Here is a 23,603-nt window from a genome sequence, read left to right on the forward strand (position 1 = left end):
AGTCAGATATTTTGGTTTGAAGTTGAATATTTGTATAATTCAGTGTCTGAGTTTTTACGTTCTCCTCGTAGGCGATTTATTCAATCTCCACCAAACTTGGTCAACATGAAACAAAGATACGGAAGATGCTAAACTGCGAACGAATATTGGATATCTCAAACGGTGTTGCCATGGCGAGGGATTAAATAAGGACAAAAAAGGGGAACAGAAATTCTCTCATATCTTGTAAAATCATATTTTGATTTCAATTAAATTAAGATTGTATGTTCAGTAATTGAACTTGGATTTATTTTAAATGACTGTACTATTTTTCAGATCAATTTATTTATTTATTTAAAATATGTCCTTTGAATAATCTATTCTGTGTATGTGTGTGCTGCTCTCCCCTCAATGAACACAAGATGGCAGCATTTTATTAGTTTTGAAGCAGGATAAAAAAAAACTTGTTTCTCTCTCTCTCTCTCTTGTTTGTGATTTATGAGGACACAAATTTGTATAATGACATGGGTATTACACTGGTATTACAACGTGTATGTGTGTGTTTAAAAACATACTAAAACAATGTTTTATTAAAATGTAACCAAATAGCTTTAAAATAATCATACTATTTTTCAGATCAATATATTTATTTTATTTAATATATTTATTCTGAATATTTATTCTCTATCTGCCCTCCCCTCACTAAAAGGTAGCAGTGTTGTGTTATTTTTGAAACTCTCTCTCTCTCTCTCTGTGTGTGTGTGTGTGTGTGTGTGTGTGCTTGTTTATGTGATTTATTAGGGACACAAATTCGTATAATGACATGGGTATTACACTGTTATTACAACGTAGTGGTTAATGAGGACATTTCATGTGTCCACATAATAAAAATATCTTTAAAAACATACTAAATAATGTATTATTAAAATGTAACCAAGTAGCTTTAAAAATATACTACAAATTACAATGTAAACATGGTTTATGAGAATATTTCCTGTGTCCCATAAATGAAATAGCTTTAAGAGGTTTGTGTGTCTGTGTGTGTGTGTGTGTGTGTGGGCATGTTTTTGTGTAATATCAGGACACAAATGTGTATAATGACATGGGTATGACAGGGGAGGGTGAAATATGAGGACGTTCCCCATGTCCTCACTTTTCAAAATGCTTATAAATCACACAGAACAAGTTTTTTTTCACAGAAAGTGAACTGCACAGTCTCCTGTGATGGGTAGGTTTAGGGGCAGTGTGTGTGTGTGTGTGTGTGTGTGATGGGTAGGTTCAGGGGCAGGGGCAGTGTGTGTGTGTGTGTGTTTGTGTGTGTGTGTGTGTGTGTGTGTGTGTGATGGGTAGGTTTAGGGGCAGGGGCAGTGTAAGGGGATAGAAAATACAGTTTGTACGGTATAAAAACCATTACGCCTATGGAATGTCCTCACATTTCACAAAAACAAACGTGTGTGTGTGTGTGTGTGTGTGTGTGTGTGTGTTTGTGTGTCCACCAAGTGGCAGCAGGAAGTGTGTCACTTTCAAAAATGCTAAATCACTGTCTTGTTTTCACCCGATTTACTTCAAACTTCATCAGTATAATGTCAAAACATGGCGTAAATCAAAATAGCTTTAAAAGCATACTAAACAATGTTTTAATAAAAATGTAAAAATGCAGAATGTTTTCTGTGATGGTAGGATTAGGGGTAGTGTGTGTGTGTGTGCGCGATATGTAGGCTTAGTGGTAGTGTAGGGGGATAGAATGTACAGTTTGTACAGTATAAAAACCATTAAGTCTTTGGAATGCCCTCTGCCTGTCTTTCCCCTTCCCCCTCTCTATCACTCTGTGTGTGTGTGTGTGTGTGTGGGGGGGGGGGGGGGGGTCTCTCACCCTGTGAGTTTGTGTGTGTGCCTTTCTCTCAGTCCTTCCCCTCCCCCCTCACTCTCACTCTAGCATTGTGTGTGTGTGTGTGTGTGTGTGTGTGTGTGTGTGTGTGACTTTCTCTCTTGATGATGATAATTTAACCATTTCATATAGGCTATCACAAATAACTATCACTTGAAATAAAAACAACGTCATGTGATGTGTTTGCCAAGATCACGTATGATGCATATGTCTTTAAAGGAATTATTTACTGATATAATTTAAATGTATTAAAAGTAAATTTCACATGGTTTTCTAAAAGTGGCTGTTTATAATAAACTTCCATAAAATGTAGACACGTATCTTACTCTTACCTGACACTGATATTAAAAATAATCTTTGCAGTTTCTGTGATTTGGCTCCATTTATTAATTTTTTTATTAACATTTTTTTTATTGGACCACCCGTATTAAAATGAAAGCACGCTTTATGGTGCATAAGATTGGTGCACAAACGGTAGCTAAGGTAACTCAAAAAACACATGAAGAGAAGTGTTAGAATAAAACAACATACGCATTACTAATATATTCTGCACTCATTTGAAATTGACCATTAACATCATCTGACATGAAATTAAATAATTTAATTTAACTGATCTCATAAATATGACCTTTGTGGTTCACGGCCATAGCAGCACCAACTGCTGCAGTTAATGTGGTGAATTCAGATGACTTTGACATAGTCCTTTTATGTTTTCCCATTTTAAATACCTGTTGCCTGCCGTGCACAGTTAAGCTGATGCCACCGGCGTGGCGGTGCCACCGGCTTGGGCCCGTCATCGCTGCTCGCAGCTTTAATTAGGGCTCAAGCCTGAAAGGGCGCAGAGCCCTATTGTTTTTGCTCAGATTATTAGGGCCCAAGCCCTGAAAGGGCGCAGAGCCCTATTGTTCTTCCTCTGTTTCTTATTAGGGCCCAAGCCCAAAGGGCGCAGAGCCCTATTGTTCTTCCTCAGATTATTCTTTGTTTTGTTTTTTTTGACTTCTCGGGTACTTTTGGGGCACTTAACATGCTCGAAAACTCTTGAAACTTTGCACACGCGTCGGAATGCGCGGCCATCAGAGCCGGGCTGAAGCTGGTACACGGGTGTGGCAGGGGGGCTCGACAGCGCCCCCTAGAACGCGTTTAGAAACTTGGTCCATGTATCAAACACACTTGGACGTACATGTATGAAACTCGGTACACATATAGACCTCATTGGGCCAAACAACTTTTGTGCTCATAGTTATGCGTCAGCCCAACAGGAAGTGAGCTATTATGGGTTGTTCGGAAAACCCATGCTCTGGAATTTAATATACTCCTCCGAGGCCATTGTTTCGATCATTGCCAAACTCGGTCAGCATGAAGTGAACATATTCAGGATGCTAAATTGCGAGCGGATTTTTGATATGTCGAATGGTTTGGCTGTGGCGAAGCAACTAATTTATGGCGAGAAAAGGGAAACAGGAAGTGTGTTTTAACTTGTGCAAATATTGACTGATTTGGATGAAACTTCAGCTGTGTTTGTTGTAAGAGGCCGATCACATGGATATGACTTTTGTGAGTCAAAATTATAGCGCCACCAACTGGCAGCAGGAAGTGTGTCACTTTCAAAAATGCTTTGAATCACCATCTTATTTTCACCCGATTTACTTCAAACTTCATCAGTGTAATGTGAAAACATGACAGATAGAGACGTATGAAATGGATTCCTAAAATTTCAAATACTGTTGCCATGGCAACGTGTCAAAGTTTAATAATCTTTTGGCTGTTTTAAAGCTCTTAGCATGCTTGAAATTGCTTGAAACTGCTTGAAACTCAACACACACATCAGAGATGTCAGTCAGTACACATGGGCAAAGACTCAGAAACAGGCGGGGATGAGGGGCTCTCTAGCGCCACCTTTTGACAAAAGTGGGGGGGTTAGTTTTATCTTCAGTCACCAAACTCGGTACATATATTGTTCTCTTCGAGCCGGACAACTTTCTAATTTACAGTCAGTACCTCCGACCAACAGGAAGTCAGATATTTTGGTTTGAAGGTTAATATTTGCGTAATTCAGGGTCTGAGTTTTTACGTTATCCTCGTAGGCGATTTATTCAATCTCCACCAAACTCGGTCAACATGAAACAAAGATACGGAAGATGCTAAAATGCGAACGAATATTGGATATCTCAAACGGTGTTGCCATGGCGAGGGATTAAATAAGGACATAAAAGGGGAACAGAAATTGTCTCATATCTTGTAAAATCATATTTTGATTTCAATTAAATTAAGATTGTATGTTCAGTAATTGAACTTGAATTTATTTAAAATTACTACTATTTTTCAGATCAATATATTTATTTATTTAAAATATTTATTTGAATAATCTATTCTGTGTCTGTGTGTGCTGCTCTCCCCTCAATGAACACAAGATGGCAGCATTGTATTAATTTTGAAGCAGGATAAAAAAAAAAAAATCTCTTTCTCTCTAAGGGGTTTGTCTCTCTCTGTGTGTGTGTGTGTGTGTGTGTGTGTGTGTGTGTGTGTGGCCACCAACTGGCAGCAGGAAGTGTGTCACTTTCAAAAATGCTTTAATTCACTGTCTAGCTTTAAAAACATTCTAAACAATGTTTTATTCAAAATGTAAAAATGCAGAATGTTTTCTGTGATGGTAGGTTTAGGAGTAGGGGTAGTGTAGGGGGATTGAATGTACAGTTTGTACAGTATAAAAACCATTAAGTCTATGCAATGTCCTCTGCCTTTCCATCCCCTCCCCCCCTCACTCTCACTTTCTCACTGAGTGTGTGTGGGTGTGTGTGTGTGTGTGTGTGTGTGTGTGTTTGTGTGTGTGAGTGATGCCACTAACTGGCAGCAGGAAGTGTGTCACTTTCAAAAATGCTAAATCACTGTCTTGTTTTCACCCGATTTACTTCAAACTTCATCAGTATAATGACAAAACATGGCAGATATAGACATACGAATGGATTCCTGATATTTTAAATACTTTCTACTTTACAGTCATTAGCTCCAACCAACAGGAAGTTAGATATTTTGGTTTGAACGTGAATATTTGTATAATTCAGGCTCTGAGTTTTTACGTTCTCCTCGTAGGTGATTTATTCAATCTCCACCAAACTCGGTCAACATGAAACAAAGACACTGAAGATACTAAAATGTGAACGGATATTGGATATCTCAAACGGTGTTTCCATGGCAAGGGATTAAATAAGGACAAAAAAGGGGAACAGAAATTCTCTCATATCTTGTAAAATCATATTTTGATTTCAATTAAATTAAGATTGTATGTTCAGTAATTGAACTTGGATTTTTTTTAAATGACTGTACTATTTTTCAGATCAATATATTTATTTATTTAAAATATTTCTTTGAATTATCTATTCTGTGTCTGTGTGTGCTGCTCTCCCCTCAATGAACACAAGATGGGAGCATTGTATTAGTTTTGAAGCAGGATAAAAAAAAACTTGTTTCTCTCTCTCTCTCTCTCTCTCTCTTGTTTATGTGATTTATGAGGAAACAAATTTGTATAATGACATGAGTATTACACTGGTATTACAACGTGTATATGTGTGTATTTAAAAACATACTAAAACAATGTTTTATTAAAATGTAACCAAATAGCTTTAAAATAATCATACTATTTTTCAGATCAATATATTTATTTCATTTAATATATTTCTTCTGAATATTTATTCTCTGTCTGCCCTCCCCTCACTAAAAGGTAGCAGTGTTGTGTTTTTTTTAAACTCTCTTTCTCTCTCTCTCTGTGTGTGTGTGTGTGTGTGTGTGTGTGCTTGTTTATGTGATTTATTAGGGACACAAATTTGTATAATGACATGGGTATTACACTGTTATTACAACGTAGTGGTTAATGAGGACATTTCATGTGTCCACATAATAAAAATATCTTTAAAAACATACTAAATAATGTATTATTAAAATGTAACCAAGTAGCTTTAAAAATATACTACAAATTACAATGTAAACATGGTTTAAGAGAATATTTCCTGTGTCCCATAAATGAAATAGCTTTAAGGGGTTTGTGTGTCTGTGTGTGTGTGTGTGTGTGTGTGTGTGTGGGCATGTTTTTGTGAAATATCAGGACACAAATGTGTATAATGACATGGGTATGACAGGTATTACAAAAAGAGGGTGAAATATGAGGACGTTCCCCATGTCCTCACTTTTCAAAATGCTTATAAATCACACAGAACAAATTTTTTTCACAGAAAGTAAACTGCACAGTCTCCTGTGATGGGTAGGTTTAGGGGCAGGGGCAGTGTAAGGGGATAGAAAATACGGTTTGTACGGTATAAAAACCATTACGCCTATGGAATGTCCTCACATTTCACGAAAACAAACGTGTGTGTGTGTTTGTGTGTCCACCAACTGGCAGCAGGAAGTGTGTCACTTTCAAAAATGCTAAATCACTCGGTTTTCACCCGATTTACTTCAAACTTCATCAGTATAATGACAAAACATGGCAGATGTAGACATACGAATGGATTCCTGATATTTTACATACTGTTGCCATGGCAGTGTGTCAAAGTTTAATCATCTTTTGGCTGTTTTTGAGGCTCTTAGCATGCTTGAAATTGCTTGAAACTCAACACACACATCAGAGATGTCAGTCAGTGGAAATGGGCAAAGCCTCAGAAATGGGTGTGTTGGAGGGGTGTTTATTACAACATAATCATGGTTTATGAAGACATTTCATGTGTCCCCGTAAATCAAAATAGCTTTAAAAGCATTCTAAACAATGTTTTAATAAAAATGTAAAAATGCAGAATGTTTACTGTGATGGTAGGTTTAGGGGTAGTGTGTGTGTGTGTGTGTGTGTGTGTGGAGGGGGGGGGGGGTGTCTCTCTCTCACCCTGTGAGTTTGTGTGTGTGCCTTTCTCTCAGTCCTTCCCCTCCCCCCTCACTCTCACTCTATCATTGTGTGTGTGTGTGTGACTTTCTCTCTTGATGATGATAATTTAACCATTTCATATAGGCTATCACAAATAACTATCACTTGAAATAAAAACGTCATGTGATGTGTTTGCCAAGATCACGGATGATGCATATGTCTTTAAATTAATTATCTACTGATATAATATAAATGAATTAAAACATAAATTGTGATAAATAAACTTTATAATTATAAAAAGCTATTTATAATAAACTTCCATAAAATGTAGACACGCATCTTACTCTTACCTGACACTGATATTAAAATCATCTTTGCTGTTTCTGTAATTTGGTTCCATTTATTAATTTAGCTATTTATTTTTTATATTGGACCACACATATTGATTTCAAATATATTCAAAATATTTTTTTCAGAGAGTGAAATAAAAAAAACTTTCTCCCACCATTTAGATTTTATTTCTTTTTGTTGTTAAAATCTTGTGAACCTTGTTCAGTGTGCAGAGTGCCTCTCTCTCAGTCCTTCCCCTCCCCCCTCACTCTCAGGCTCACCCTGTGTGTGTGTGTGTTTGAGTGTGTGCGCGCACGTGTGTGTGTGTGTGTGTGTGGGGGGGTATCTCTCTCACCCTGTGAGTTTGTGTGTGTGCCTTTCTCTCTGGGAATGATAATTTACCCCTTTCGTATCATAGACTATCACAAAAAACTATCACTTTAGTGTGAATAAGTAAAAAAGAACTACAAACACCTTGAATTAAATACTGGCCTTCTGGACTTAAAAAAATTTTGAGCAGGAAAATATAACTTTTATCTATTTTATCCTATGATATTAAAATTAATCTAGATTTAAATTACATCATGGGTGTGGCTTGTGGTGAAAGTGGCACCAGTTGCTGCGGTAAATGTGGCATATTCGAGCGATTCTAAAATATTCTCCTGTTTAAATGCATATTGGCTGCCATGCACAGTTGAGCTGATGCCACCGGCGTGGCGGTGCCACCGGCTTGGGCCCGTCATTGCTGCTCGCAGCTTTAATTATTATTATTATTATTATTTTATCGACTTCTCTGGCACTTTTGGGGCTCTTAGTGATAGAAACTTGGTCCATGTATCAAACACACTTGGACGTACATGTATGAAACTCGGTACACATATAGACCTCATCGGGCCAAACAACTTTCGTGCTCTAAGTTACGTGTCAGCCCAACAGGAAGTGAGCTAATATGGGTTGTTCTGAAAACACATGCTCTGGAATTTAATATACTCCTCCGAGGCCATTGTTTCAATCAGTGCCAAACTCGGTCAGCATGAAGTCAAGACACAGAGGATGCTAAATTGCGAGCGGCTTTTTGATATCTCAAATGGTTTGGCCGTGGCGAAGCAACAAATTTATGGCGAGAAAAGGTAAACAGGAAGTGTGTAATAACCAAGCGGCAACCTCCCGCAGTTTCTCTTGAAGCCAATACGGAAGTGCCTCAAACTGCAATTCATTGACTGGCCGCTAGGGACAGGATCCAGAAGGGAGCAGAATCTCATTGAGCCCCATGTTAAAATGGTCAACTTTAGAGCAGAATAAAACATGTTTACAGCCTGGTCCAAATGGTGCTTTTGGTCTATACGGCTCATTTTGCACTTCATGACAACTGTGAGGGGGGTGAATTTTTTTATAGCTCATTCGTTTACATTATATAAAGCCTTAAAGTTCTGCATAATTAAGGGCGTGGCCACTTCGAGTGACTGGTGGATAGCCATTTATCTGCTGTCTGTTAGTCATCGCGTCACTTAAGCTCCGCCCACGTCCCGCCTTTTTGCCCATTTTCTGTTATCCGGGAGTGACGCGCGATGACGCGCTGCCAAGATGGCAACGGCCACCATTGCGCTTCAGAACGGCTCATCAGAATCCTATGGGTGACGTCACGGACACTACGTCCATATTTTTTTACAGTCTATGGTAATAACTTGTGCAAACATTGAATGATTTGGATGAAACTTCAGCTGTGTATTCGTTGTAAGAGGCCGATCACATTGATATGACTTTTGTGAGTCAAAGTTAAAGCGCTACCAACTGGCAGCAGGAAGTGTGTCACTTTCAAAAATGCTTTGAATCACCATCTTATTTTCACCCGATTGACTTCAAACTTCATCAGTATAATGTGAAAACATGACAGATAGAGACATATGAATGGATTCCTGATATTTCAAATAATGTTGCCATGGCAGCATGTCAAAGTTTAATAATGTTTTTGGCTGTTTGTGTGCCCTCCCCTCTATTACCAAAAGGTGGCAGTGTTGTATTATTTTTGAAACTCCCTTTCTCTCTCTCTCTCTGTAAGTGTGCTTGTTTATGTGATTTATGAGGACACAAATTTGTATGATGACATGGGTATTACACTGGTATTACAACGTAGTGGTTAATGTGGACATGAACTATGACACTATATCACTACTCATACAGGACTAATTTTCTAAATGACATTTGAGTTACAATTCTTATCACCTGACAGCCGTGATTTCATGTACTCATTCAGACAGAACTCTTTAGAGAGAGGATAGAGGGCAGCAGTCATCAAACTGACAGTTTTATTGCCCTCGAAGCCACGCCCCTTTTGACCGTGGGAATTTTCCCACGCTAACTCCTCCCCCTTATGTGTGGTGTATGTACACTATGGGAAAATTGGACATGTGTAACCCCCTTATGGTTTGAACATCTGAAGCGTGGGAAAATTTCCCCAACGCACAGAAGTTCTAAGTGGTGTTAACTTTTTTAAAGAAATGTATAATAAAGACAGAGTCAGAGATGATATCAGTGTTTTTTTATTTTATTAAAGAAGATGTAATTTCATTACATATGAAATCTTTTATCACTTTTAAAACGTAAAAGCATCGATAAGTTTAAATTGCATTTTTTCTCTAAAGTTGTCCAAAAAAAGAGTTAGTGTTATTTTAAGATGTCAAGACATTTTAAAGATGTAAAGAAATCAATAATTTACACAAAACCAAATGTGTGTATTCAGATTTGAAAAAAAAAAAAAACTATTGCATTTACATAAAACACAAAATTAGTTTCAAACTGTTACATCAAACACAAACTACAAACAACTTGTTAAAAAGACTAAGGTTTTTTTACATACCGTTTGTTTTAAATATACACAAAAGTGTCTCCTTCACCTCTCATGGAGGAAAGTAAAAACCTGCGTCCAGTCCTGCCGGAGTTGTGAATCGAATGACGTTGTGTTGAGCCTGCAGAGAGACAGACGCAGACTCCTCCCCTACCCCGCCCACACCACGTGACCACCGTGGGAAAAACTAAATTACCTTTGGTTCTCCGTGGACAAAAACGCGTCCACTCACTTCAAAGTTTAACTGAGAAATGATCGGTCAAACAGGATGCACCGGCTCAAATAGACCACACCCACTAACACTCCCCTCTCAAACCTGAGAGGTTAATTCAAATGAAAGGGGTGGGGGAAAATGGCGCTGATGATGACATCACTCAGGGGAATTCCCCTCCCTGAAGCAGGTGTACATAAAATTAAAAAAAAGCAGGTGATCAAATAGTAGTTGTGGTTATTGGAAATCAGATAATCTACAATGGCTATGGCATCACCCTTAAAAACTCCCGAAGGAAGGATTACAGAGGCTATGAAGGATTTGACTTTAGCTCCACGAAAAAAACGAGGATCACGCGGACCGTGTTTAACACGATTTCTTCACGAGCTGGAGGATCGCGTGGAATATACCTTTCACTTATCTGGAGGACGCGCGTGTACGTATGCTTATGAGAAACACCACAGAGATATCAGACTGGCTAACGTGGATAATGATGAGAGATTCACTACAAATTCAAGAACGGATCCTGATCTGATATTTGGCGAAACGGATTGGATTTTATTTTATTCGAAGGTCTGGCCAGACTTGAAGGACGGAGCGGACGTCCCACTGTTCATCGCGGAGTGGGCTGGAACTGAAATATGTACCGGGACTAGATACCGAATTCTGGCGGACCAGATTAATAAATATCCCGAGGATTACATCTATATTCTTTCCAGTGATCTTTGGAAAAAACGCACCTGAAGCCCGCTGGCCAATTTCGGAGGATGAACACCTGAAATTTTATGATTTAAAATTCATGTTTCAGTGGAAAGATTTATCTGTGATGGAGGATATTTTTTCTAAAATCAATCAACTCTTCAAATGGACCGATGCGTACGACCGCTATAACAGCATAAAAACAAAATTGTTCCACCCTGAGTGGGCCACACCTAGTAGGAGGGGTGTCTACTTAACTCCACCTACTCAATACAAGCATTCAAAAGCTCTCTCCCCAGAGACTCTCCCTCATTCAAACCCCAGCGATGTCTCGACAAAGTGATGCCGCCTCCTCTTCTTCATCTCAACTGTTTGGGAAAATTCTGGTGGATTTACAAAAAAATGGATTATTGCCTGGAGTAAATGGATTACCGCAGAAAACCATTGAATGGATAAATAAATTCTGCACTGAACTTGAATATCATAATTTGACTTTCCTTACAAAACATGGATTTGTAACACCTGTGGTGGATTATGACGCGCCAGACACAACCTGCGACGTGATGGACGGCTGTCTCGGGGAGACAGGTCACCGGATTATCAAGGCTATTTTGGCTGTCATTCTGGAAAATTTGATCGACAAACGGATGAAGAAAGACTGCGACGGATGTACTGTGGACCACCCTTCACAAACGAGACATAGTTGCTTGTTTGAACCCTCTGCTTATTATTTCTTCGGATGTTTTGAAGAAATAAGACTGAAAATCCTCACGCCTGACCTGAAAAACATTTTGGCTGGAGCTTTACGTAATTATGGAGCCAGGCCCGATCTACAGAGGATCCTAGGTGCTGTTGAGGTCATTTTATTCGACCTAAGAGATGAGATGTACATCGTGGAGCAATTATCTTCCATCCGTGAGAAATTGATTGATGAATCATGCGAGGAGATCATTTACACAGCTGTGGATAACTGGAAACGTACCGTTGCAGAAAACCCTGAAAAAGCCTGAATCAGCTGAACACCACTGAAGACCACTAAAATCTACTAAAAACCTGAATCCACTGAAAACAACTGAAAATGGGGAACTTGTGTTGTACCGCTCGGATTACAAAATATTTCTTTAAATCACGTGTTAAATATGGAATATCTAACCTACTCCACAGGATTATCCGGAATAATTGGATTACAAATACCAACACAAGCCCTGATGAAAAACGACTAATGGAATTAATGGACGACGTTAGGGGATTATCGAATGGCTGGAATGACATGGTAAACATCTCTGTAAACTGTGACAACACAACCTATGCCATTATCAAAAACGTTCTCAATCAAATGTCTGAAAACCAGAACAGTCTTAGAATAGGAGATATACTTTGTATTTGTACGTATGTAACTGATGTTTGTAGTTTTTTAACTAATGAAGATCCGGATGTATGTAATATTATAGATTTTTTAGTCGAATACATTTTGGAGAAGAATTTTGAAATGTCTGTGAAATTTTATTTTTTGTTTTATATATATAATTAATATTACACATGTTTGTGACTTTATATTGTGAAAATAAAAATCTTTGTTGTTTGGAAAATAAAAAAAATGTTGTGACTTTATATTGTGAAAATTAAAAAATGTTGTGACTTTATATTGTGAAAATAAAAAAAAATGTTGTCTGAAAAATAAAAATGTTGTGACTTTATATTGTCAAAATAAAAAATCTTTGTTTGGAAAATAAAAATGTTGTGACTTTATATTGTGAAAATAAAAAAATCTTTTAATACTGAACAAATTTGTAACTTGACTCATTATTGACTGAGACTCGCAGCGTTAACATGGCAGAACTAATGAAGAAAATATACTACGATCCTGCCAATTCTGGAGCTTTGGGAGGTAAAAACAGATTAAAACAAGCTGTATTAGAACAACACGGTGTAAGGTTATCTGATAATGAAGTGTCCAGGTGGCTTTGTAGTCAAGATACATACACTCTCCATCGAACTGCACCAATAAAATATAAGCGCAACCGTGTGATGGTTTATGGGAAAGACCAACAATTTCAGGCCGATCTAGTCGATATGTCTGCGTACGCTAAAGAGAATGATAATATTAAATATATTTTAACTATCATTGATATTTTCTCAAAATATGCCTGGACAAGGCTGTTACGAAATAAATCTGCTTCTGAAGTGACAAAAGCATTTTTGTCTGTTTTGAAAGAGGGACGAATACCTATCAAGTTACAGACCGATAAGGGGACAGAGTTTTTCAATAAACCTTTTCAACAGATGATGAAAAAATATAATATAACACATTTTGCAACCGCTTCTGAATTAAAAGCGAGTGTGGTCGAAAGGTTTAATAGAACTTTAAAGGGACGAATGTGGAGATATCTTACATCGATAAATTCCAAACGTTACTGTGATATTTTGCAAGATTTGACAGAGGGGTATAATTCCAGTTATCACAAGTCCATAAAAATGCGACCCTTGGACGTGAATAAAGAAAACGAACCCGTTGTGTTCAACAATTTATACGGGAAAATACGTAAAGAGACGCCGGCCTTTAAATTCTCAGTCGGTGACGTGGTGAGAATATCTAAAGTGCGGAATATATTTACCAAAGGATATGAGCAGAACTATACCGAGGAATACTTTACTATAGCTTCTTGTATACCCAGGGAAGTAGCAATGTATAAATTACAGGACTATGATGGGGAGATAATACAGGGTTTTTTTTACGAAAAAGAACTCCAAAAAATTATTGTGAGTGATGATAAATCGTTTAAGGTCGAGAAAATTCTCGATAAAAAACACCGTGGAAAAGTCTCATACGTTTTGGGGAAATGGTTTGGGTGGCCGTCAAAATTCAACAGTTGGATTCGTGAAAAACACGTGATTGATCTACAAGCTCCCTTAAAGGGGTAGCGTGAGAGACAGACGCTGTCATTTATGCAAAGTATCCATGATGTCAGAGGAGGGGTTCTACGTCACGCTCCCCTGCAATGCATCCGGGGATGTTTACCCCGAGAACACCATATCTAATTACAGAACTAGACTGGCAAAAGCCATACATTTAAAAGGATTATGGGAAGTGGCCCTGGTTGAGTTTCACTACCCTAAAACCTGGTACACTTTCAACGAGGAAGACGCTGGTTTTACTTTTGAATGCGAGGAATGTTTGAAAGAGGATGAGCGTAAACCGCGGGGTGATGTTAATATCCAAACTTTCCGGAAAGCCCTAAAAATATCTACGGACCATAATAATATAAAATACGGTTATTTTGAGGATATTTCAGCATTACTTAAGGAAATAAACGCAACTCTTCCATCACGGGTACATCTAGGCTACGATCATATAAAAAATAAGGTGTTTCTGAAAACATCTCAGAAAGCATCTCTAACATTTCACGGAAAGCTAGCCGTCATTCTAGGATTAAAACCCGGTGTTTCTATAGAAAATACAAACACTTCGGATGAACACCAGGGTGTGAGGAGCATCATATACGCACCATTCCAAACAGATATAACTGGAGGGTTTTATACATTATTTTTATATATAGATATTATAGAATATCAGTCGGTGGGGGACGCATATGTTCCCTTATTAGAGGCGGTACATATTGAACCTAGCACTAGCAAATCAGTCAGCGTCAGATACGACAAATCTCATTACGTGCGTCTTAATAAAAACTATATATCAGATATTGAAATTGAGATTAAAGACGATCAAAATAAAGACGTCCGATTCACCTACGGAAAAGTTGTGACGAAACTACACTTTAGACCGGTGAGAAAACATTTGTTTTAAAAAATGGCTTATCTCACACCGTACCAAGAAGACCCTCACCGCTACATATCATATTACCAAGCACAAAGTGGTGGGTCCATCCAAGGTTTTAGCGGAACGGGGGTCATGTATGGTTCTGGTTTCGGATCAGGAATCGGCGGTTTGTTCCGTGGATTATACCGTATGGCAGTTCCATTTCTAAGGAGGGGTTTTAGTATAGCAAAACCCCACATAAAAGCTGCAGCAAAAAACATAGTAAGCGATGTGGTTACGAGCGCGCTATCAAGGTCATATAATAATAAAGATAACACCGAAGGACAGAGCGGTCACGGGTTCATGGTCATGCAGCGAAAAGGCTTGAAACCACCAGGGACCCGTATGAGGAGAGGGCGTGGTCACGCCATAAAGAAGACTAGACGCAACGCCAAGAAATCCTCAGTTGCAAAATTCAGACGAAGTCGCAAGAAGACTGTGAAAAGATCTACAAGTTTGAAAAGACGAGCCAATACTATTTTCTAAATCATGTCGCTGATTCATAGTATGTCGGACGAGTGCATCAAATCAGAATTGGACATTTTTACCCTTCCTTTAACGCAGACATCTATTGAAAAATACACTTATGTGGAAATCCCGCCTGTGGCAGCTATTAATGATTCTTCGCCGATTGAATTTTTCATCGCGGGGACTGGCGAAGATTACACAGATTTGAATAACACATTGTTATATACACGTGTCAAAATAACTCTACCGGATGGAACTGACATACCCCAAGGAGTCCCGGTGGGTTTGATCAACTACCCGTCTGCGACGATATTCTCACAGGTCGATGTCTCCCTCGGAGATCGACTAGTGTCACAATCGTCCAATACGTATCCGTACAGATGTATTCTTGAGATGCTCACTAATTATGGAAAAGAGACCCTGGAGAATAACTTTTCAGGCGGATTGTTTTACAAAGATACAGCCGGTCATATGGATGAGACAAATCCAGCTGGTAGTAATGCAGGTTTAACGAAAAGAGCTGCTTTCACAGAGGGGAGCAATGACGTGGAATTGCTCGGTCCAATACACAGCGATATATTTTTTCAGCCGAAATTACTATTGAACGCTGTCGATATTCGTATTCGTTTAACTAGAGCGAAAGACGCGTTCTGTCTTATGCGGGGGGACGCGATCGATTATAAACTAAAAATAATCTCAGCTTCTCTTTTTATCAAGAGAGTGTCAGTTTCCCCCTCCCTCCGCTTGGGGCACGCTCAAGCCTTACTGTCAGCCACGGCTAAATATCCTATTGACAGAGTTTGCGTGAAGAACTTCTCCATACCTACAGGGGCGCGCGTCTCAAACCATGAAAATATCTTCCTCGGCACATTGCCGAAATCCATCATTATAGCGATGACGGATAATTCTGCTTTCACAGGTGCATACGATAAAAACCCTTTCGCGTTTAAACACTTTAATTTAGAATATCTTTCCTTGAGCTCAGACGGGGTTAACGTCCCGAATCGTCCCTTTCAGCCGGAATTTAATTTAGCAAATGCCGTTAGAGAATTTTATCAATTGATTTCCGCAACCGGAAGACATCTGAAAAATATCCCATTGAGTATCAACAGAGAGGATTTTCTGAACGGGTATACGTTTTTCGCCTTTAACCTCAGCCCGGATGATGAGTGTGGCGGCCATGTGTCATTGATTAAATCAGGAAATATTAGATTAGAAGCACGGTTTAGAGAACCTCTAGAACACACCGTAAATATTCTGATTTATGCAACGTACGATTCTCTCCTGGAAATATCTCATCGGAGACAGGTGCTTGCAGAGCACTATTAAAGGGCTTGAAATGAATACGATCGAGCTGACGGAAATTATGGATGCCATAGCGTGTAATGTAAATTTTTTAGGAGTACTCCCCTCCGACCATCTCCCCAAAGAAACTTTGAAAAATGTACCTGCTCTACTAATTTGTAATACTGATCCATCGGATGAACCGGGACACCACTGGTTAGCTATGTACATAGATCGAAACGGACTCGCTTGTTTTTTTGACAGCTTCGGGAATCCTCCGGATTCAGATTTTTTTCCTTCATCCATTAGCGACTTTCTAAGAAACAATTCTACACAAGTTCATCATTCTATCAGACAAGTCCAAGATTTTACGTCAGTCACCTGTGGGGAGCATTGTTTATTTTTTCTATATCATATTTCACGAGGTGTTGAGTATGAAAATATAATGGAATTTTACCATAACGATAATCTGTTAAGAAATTATGCTATGGTCTCTCTTTTTGTGAAAACATTGAAACCCAGTGTTTGCAATAATAAAAGATTTAAATGTATCCAATGTGTACAGTCTGGTAAAATGTTCCAGTCTTATTAATTCCTGTGTAATGAATAAATAAAGAATATGTATATGAAATGAAATGAATAAACCAGTCATAAACAACTGAATAATTTCGTTTTTCCTTCTTTATTTAACATCAAAAACAATAAAACCAATACATCAGATACAGGTTGCATACAATATGTTGTACAATAACATACACAACAATATTTTGTAAACAAAAATAATCTCATTACATATCATTGTTAAAAATCCAACCATTGTTTTACATCTAGCCTGGGTGAATTAAATACATCTTCATAGGGGACGTGTGGGTGTCTCTGCCTGTGTTGTTTTTTCAAAGACTTAGGTGCAGCACCAGAGTCATACGCCTGGGTTTTTCTTTTAACCGATTCAATCATTCGCCTTAGATTGTGATTGGTTATAGTCGAATAAGGAATCTTTAATGCCCCAAATGCATCCAGAAACTCATGCCAGCCTACAGGGCGTCGGTTCTCATGCATCATCTGTGGTGATGTTATGCTCTTTATCAGATCAAATATATGGGACCCGGGAATGATTTTGCCTTTGTGAACAAATTCCCCGTCAACTGTCCATGAAGACAAGTGTTTGGCTTTGGACATTTTATCCATAATATATTTCACATTTTTTAAGCTTCTCTGAGGAATATTGGCTAAAACTTCTGACACGATTGCGTCATCACTGACGTCATCATTCTTAAGTTCAGGGATGTGGGAGGTGGCAGGTGTCTCATGTTCCGGTAGTCTAAGAGTTAGAGAGTTACTTTCTATATCCCCATGTTTTAGCACGCTCAAGAATCGTTGTAGAACATTAGTGTAGAGTTTGGTTTTTTCGTAAGTGTTCAAATCATGTCTCTGTAATATTTGTCTAATTGATGAATCGAGATCATTCTCCACAGTCGATTGGATATTCTCATGAGACGGTGTGGTTCTTAGTTTATCCAGCTGATGTTTTGGCACAAGATATAATTTCTCGGTATGTTGCATTTTTTCCTCTTCAGTTTCTAGTTATTAGACTAGTTATGAATGGGAGAGCCACACTGAGGAGGGGAAGCAAAAAACCCCCTTTTTGATTAATCATATGTCTCTTCCTGCTAATATTGATCTTTTTATTCGCTACATACTTGATTTCATTTCTTCTTCTTTTTAAAACCCTGTGCTGTTTCACAGTTAGAGGGATCTTTCCATGAAGAATATTGAGAGCTACTTCACATAGAGCTAATATCAGCTCGTCCGGGGAAGACTGAAGAATAACACGCCGTTGCTTAGGGGAGCTCTTGTATAATAACTTTAAGAGATAGAGGTTTCTGGAAAGCCTTCCGCTCATTGTTACTTTTGAACGTACACCACCGGGTAGTCTGACAGCAAATCCGTTCTGAGGCGAAATTTTTCAGGCGTCTGTGGTTTATAATCTATTAATAAGTAGCCGTAAGGACGCTCGGTCGAATCCTGATAGGCTTCGATAAAAAACTTTGTATTCCCAGGATACATCTGCCTCCCTAAAACACCAATCTGTTGTTTATCACGCGGGTTTTTAAATATTATTAAATAATTTGTATTGAGACCTATCGTTCTGGTAGATTTACCCTGGAAAAACAGATTCTGTATTAACAAAAGACAGCTAATCTTATTATGATGTATATATTGTGTAAAAATCTTTTCCACCTCAGCATTAGAAGCGGCTAAAGTCATAACGTCGTCCAACACGAGAAGCGAAGTTTTACCAGAAGGAAATAAGGATCCATCGACCAATGTCTTTGGTATGCCTTCAATGAATTTAATATCAAAACTATGTAACATTTCATCATACATCGGCTGCCAGGATGTATACACGTACACAAAATTATCAAACTTGACAGAACACATTTTTTTCTGAATTATACATCAGAGTCTTCACAAAAAAAGTCTTTCCGCTGTTGGACGGGCCGGCGACAATTGCTGAATATGGGTGTTTTAACCTCGAGTCGAACACATCTGTTTCACACATATTTTCAAAAATATGACTAGAACCCGTAAGGCAGCGTTGTAAAGTCTGGTTGAAGCACACGCTTGTCATACACCACTGAGATTTTTTTCAGATGTGATCTGTTAGATAAGGTGAGGTGACGTTTGTTGCGAATAATGGTGTGTGTGTGTGCTGACAGGTGCAACTTGTCACCTGTCTCAACATAACCACGCACAAGGGCAGTGAGACTGTCTAACGTCACTATTTCAGCGTTCTCTGCTGTTAACGTGATCCCTTTAGCTTTGAGACATGAACGGCCCTTGTTTGTTTTAAAAGCATAAGATTTCGGACCGGACGAAACGAATTGAATAATATGTTCGTCAGAATCTAACTCGCTCGTTAGCTGTCCTAAATACGGACCCGTCTCAGGGACCCAATCCTCGGGTTTTGAAACAAAAACAGCGGAATCTGTATCGACATACAGAACACGTCGCCCTAATTTATCCAAAAGATTGTAGAGGGCTAAACGGGCATACGCAGTGGTAAAAGCCCCGATGAAAATGTTAACATCGCGTGTGGGGCAGGGGTCTTGAGTAGGAGAACTCCATTGAATTAATCCCACCGTTTCAGATACGAAGGAGAAGTGACGTAATACGTGTGCGCGACTGAATAAAAGTTTGCTAAACTCTTGTGAGTCTGTCACAAGCTCAGTGTGTGTTAGGTGAGATCTGAGACAAAACCTACCCCAGAGCGTATTTAAAATTAGTTTCGCTATGGATCTTTTTGCAGAATTATGATTTATTTTAGAAGGATCTAACTGAATTCCCTCTTTATCCATATAATCAGACACATAAGTCATAAAAGATTGTTTTTCCCTCTCTGTCACTACATCGACAGGGTAGCCCGAGGCTTCCTGTTTTAGTTTGAGGAACGTTTTGACATAGTCTCTGAACAATGTGTCAGATGTCTCTGGAAAATGCCAGATCTCGTGTATTTTCACCACGCGATAACCGTGTTGAATAGCTTTCTCGAGCTCGACACTCACCCATGTCCCTGTAATAGCACGAAGATCATCGCCGTGAGTGCATTGTGTGTCGTGGATCTGCTGCTCGGCACATGATCTGCAAAGAGGAAACATCAACTTTCCTCCGCACCTGTAAGGTAAAACTGGATGGTACAGTCCACGCGGGGGGAGAACTATCGCTTTTATGAGACCAAAATAATTCTCTATCGGCTCAAAATCCTTGAAAAGAATTTTGGGGTGGCCTACAGGATAGGTTTTAGTAGACTGAACGTACGGATAGAGAGAAGTGAAATCAAAATAATCGATTCTCTCATCTTCAGCTACTCTGTGATAGAGTTTGAACGCATTCGTTCTACCCCCATAAAGCGCGTCACGTGGGTAGAGCCGCGTGGGAGGCTGGTAGGTAAGTGTGAACTGTATGACGTCAGGGTCTCTTTGTTTCAGCTCATCCCATTCACACTCCCACATAGTGATGACGCGCATGCCATACACTCTCCGGAGAGTTTCCAGTTTGCTCTCACACTGTCTCCTTAGATCACCAAAAGAGACTTTTGATAACGGATTTATTTCGTATGATTTAAAGCGACAATAGTGGCCGTGGAAAAAACAGCCCATAAACTCCAGAGCTATTTTAATACCGTCAGAAGTTTCATAATATCCGTCGATATGATATGGCCCAACCTGCCGCTCGCCATAATTTAATGCGTGTTGTACCTCCACGTTTTGACTCGTCTTGATATACTCAAGCCATTGGATGGATGCGTTTGAAAATGTCTTAAACTGATTAATATAGGCGTGACTATGTGTAAGCGCTAACGTGTCACGCGAAAGGAAATTTGTTTTGAAAGTTTTCATACACACGCCGGGTAATGTAATTGATCTAAACGGATCAATGTTTGTAAAATTGATAAATTCAGCTCTGTATCTCACACATGCGTCGCGTAGTATAACAACATCATTTTTACAGTAGAAGGCCAGCTCTTTTTTAAAATCAAAGATCTCACGGGATACATCTTCGTACCATGTGTCAAAAGTGACACGTTCGCTCTGGCTCATGGCCTCGTAGCCGTAAAACTCCTTTGGAGGATAGGGGCCAATATATGCTGCATTTTCCGGTTTATTAAAGAGGTGAGGAAAGTGACCCTTGCTTCGTTCCTCCAAGTTAAGGGCTGCTGGTGTTTTTGCTAGTTTAAAGGGGATAAATTGCCACGAATCGATGAAACGTAGTTTAAACGTAGTATCATACATGTATAGAATTCTACAGCCCTGGAGAATGAGTTTTGGAGTTAAGCCCTCTCCAACAAGATAATTGACAATTAAATAGTTATCAAACCCTGATGAATTGTGAGCTATAAATGTATATCCTTCATATTTCGGGCGTCTATAATGCTTAATTAGAGCAGCGACGCAGTCTTGCCCTCCGGCTTCAAACGTCTCTCCTCCCTGACTGATGGCACAAACATAATTTGCTATATGTTTTCCATCTTGAACGAATGTTTCAAAATCATAATAAATTTATTTTTCATCGTACTGTTCAGGTTTTAGAGGTTGAATGTAACACTCGTGAGTCCCTTCACTAGCCAAAATTTCACAACAATGTATGCAATACTCTGGAGAGCATTTATGAGGTTTTTTATTTTTCTCATCATTATCCGAAGGTCTATACACGACGTGGCATTTTGAACAAAATTTCACAGATTTACACTGAGATCTTTCATCGCGGGCCTGTGGTTTTTTATGTGATTCGTAACAAAAACTGTTTCTACAGAATCTCAGGCATTCTGCACATTGTCTTGTTCTGGTCGTATACGAACGACACTCGGATGTCATACATATTTTACAAACGAACTGACACTCGTGTGTTTTTCTATCTTTATGGCCTCTAAAACAGTACTCGCAGACGTACGACGCTCCTATAAATCCGGTTAAATTTTTTATGAGATGAAAATGTCCCTCGTGCAGAAATAGATGTGCTGTTTTTGCGTGTAATTCGTCTGTGTTTTTGTGTACCACCACCGCCCCAGAAGAATCCCTGTAAAAAACTACAATTTTTATGTCTAATTTATCTTCAAAAACAGATAAATTGTGAAGACCTATCTGCTCGTGTGTCTTAAACCCACATCCTGTGTGAATGTCCATCGCAGGTGCGTGCAATTCTTGATCTGTGAATTTGGGATTGAGGAAATATGCTAGACAGTAACTCAAACACATTTCGTTATCGATATTAAACGGACTAAATAAATGCATTTTATTCCTAGTAATACTCTCGCTGATAGCTATGTCAGTAATCTTCCTCCGTCCGCCCCCTGTTTTATCTCGCACGATCGATATCTGTAATGTTAAAGTTGCATCACCGGCCACATCATTATTACTCTGGGCAGCTTGTTCAATTTGATTTATGAATATTGAAGGGTCATGGTTATTATCGGGAGTTAATACTGCATTTACAGACCCCGGTAAACTCTCGCCAGCAAGCGCTATGTTTATGAAACCTCTTTCACCAGCCAGCTGTTGTGAAAAGACAATCGTATCGTTAAGAATGGTATGAAGATGTGAATTATATTCTATAAAGTCAGTGGTCTGTATTTGACTGAGATCTAACGATCTCTGTAACTCTACACCATTAAAACGCGGGCGTGGTGTTATTGTGAAGTCACCTATAACACCCCCTGAAGTCATTAGCGCATCTATCTCCGTACGACTTAACTCCGCGGGTTGCCTTTCACCTCCCTCCATCCCACCTGTTTGTACACTCTCATCTGCATCATTCAGTGCTATCCAATCTTGTTGTTCGGATATAATATTATCCAATCTTTCCGTATTAGACAAATCATCAGTATCTAAAGCTCTCAATTGTTGATGTATCAGGAGCTGCAACCTCTCGTTATTCTCATCAGCAGGTCTTAATCTCGACCGAATTATTTGATCAGACTCTGACTCCACTCTTATTCTTTTAGAAGACATTTTAATTGTATGAAACAGAACAGTAAATATAAAACACAATGTTACTAACGTGTATAACAAAATTACATAAAATTAGATAAAACAATAATAGAGAAAATAATAGAGAAAATAACACCCAAACGAATTTAAAAACAAATAATAGAGAAAATAACACCCAAACGAATTTAAAAACAAATAATAGAGAAAATGAAATAAAAAACAATAATATCCAAAACACTTATGAAGGTCTACCCGCCGACTGTCTCTGGATAATATTTAATCTTTCAGAGACTAGTGCCACCGCTGTGATCAGCATCGATTGATCGTTTCTCACCTCTGATAACTCTCGTTGAGCTGATGACAGATCATTTCGTAATTGTCTATTTTCTTCGAGCAGACGGGCTTGACCGTTGGATAAGTATTCAACCGCACTTCTTAAGTCGGTGCTGTGCTGAGTCTGTGTGTCAATTACTCTGTGTAGAAGTTGCACAGTACCCCTCTGGCCTTCTTCAACAATATCCGCAGTTTGGTGAAAGGTGAGCGGTAGTGTTGCGATTTCCAAAACACGTTGAAAGTTTCTGTTTGCTGCGCGCAAAGTGGCGTAACTCAAACCTTGTAGTTCTCCAACGTTAAACAGAGGTCTGAAGGGATGGTCATTTCGTTCATCTACCTCGCTGCTATCTGACGAATCCCGTTCAGAATTTATAGTATTTAGAACCGAAGCTTGAGATTCTAAAAAATCCTG

The sequence above is a fragment of the Gobio gobio genome (genome assembly GCF_949357685.1).
Source record: "Gobio gobio genome assembly, chromosome: 18".
NCBI classification, from domain to species: Eukaryota; Metazoa; Chordata; class Actinopteri; order Cypriniformes; family Gobionidae; genus Gobio; species Gobio gobio.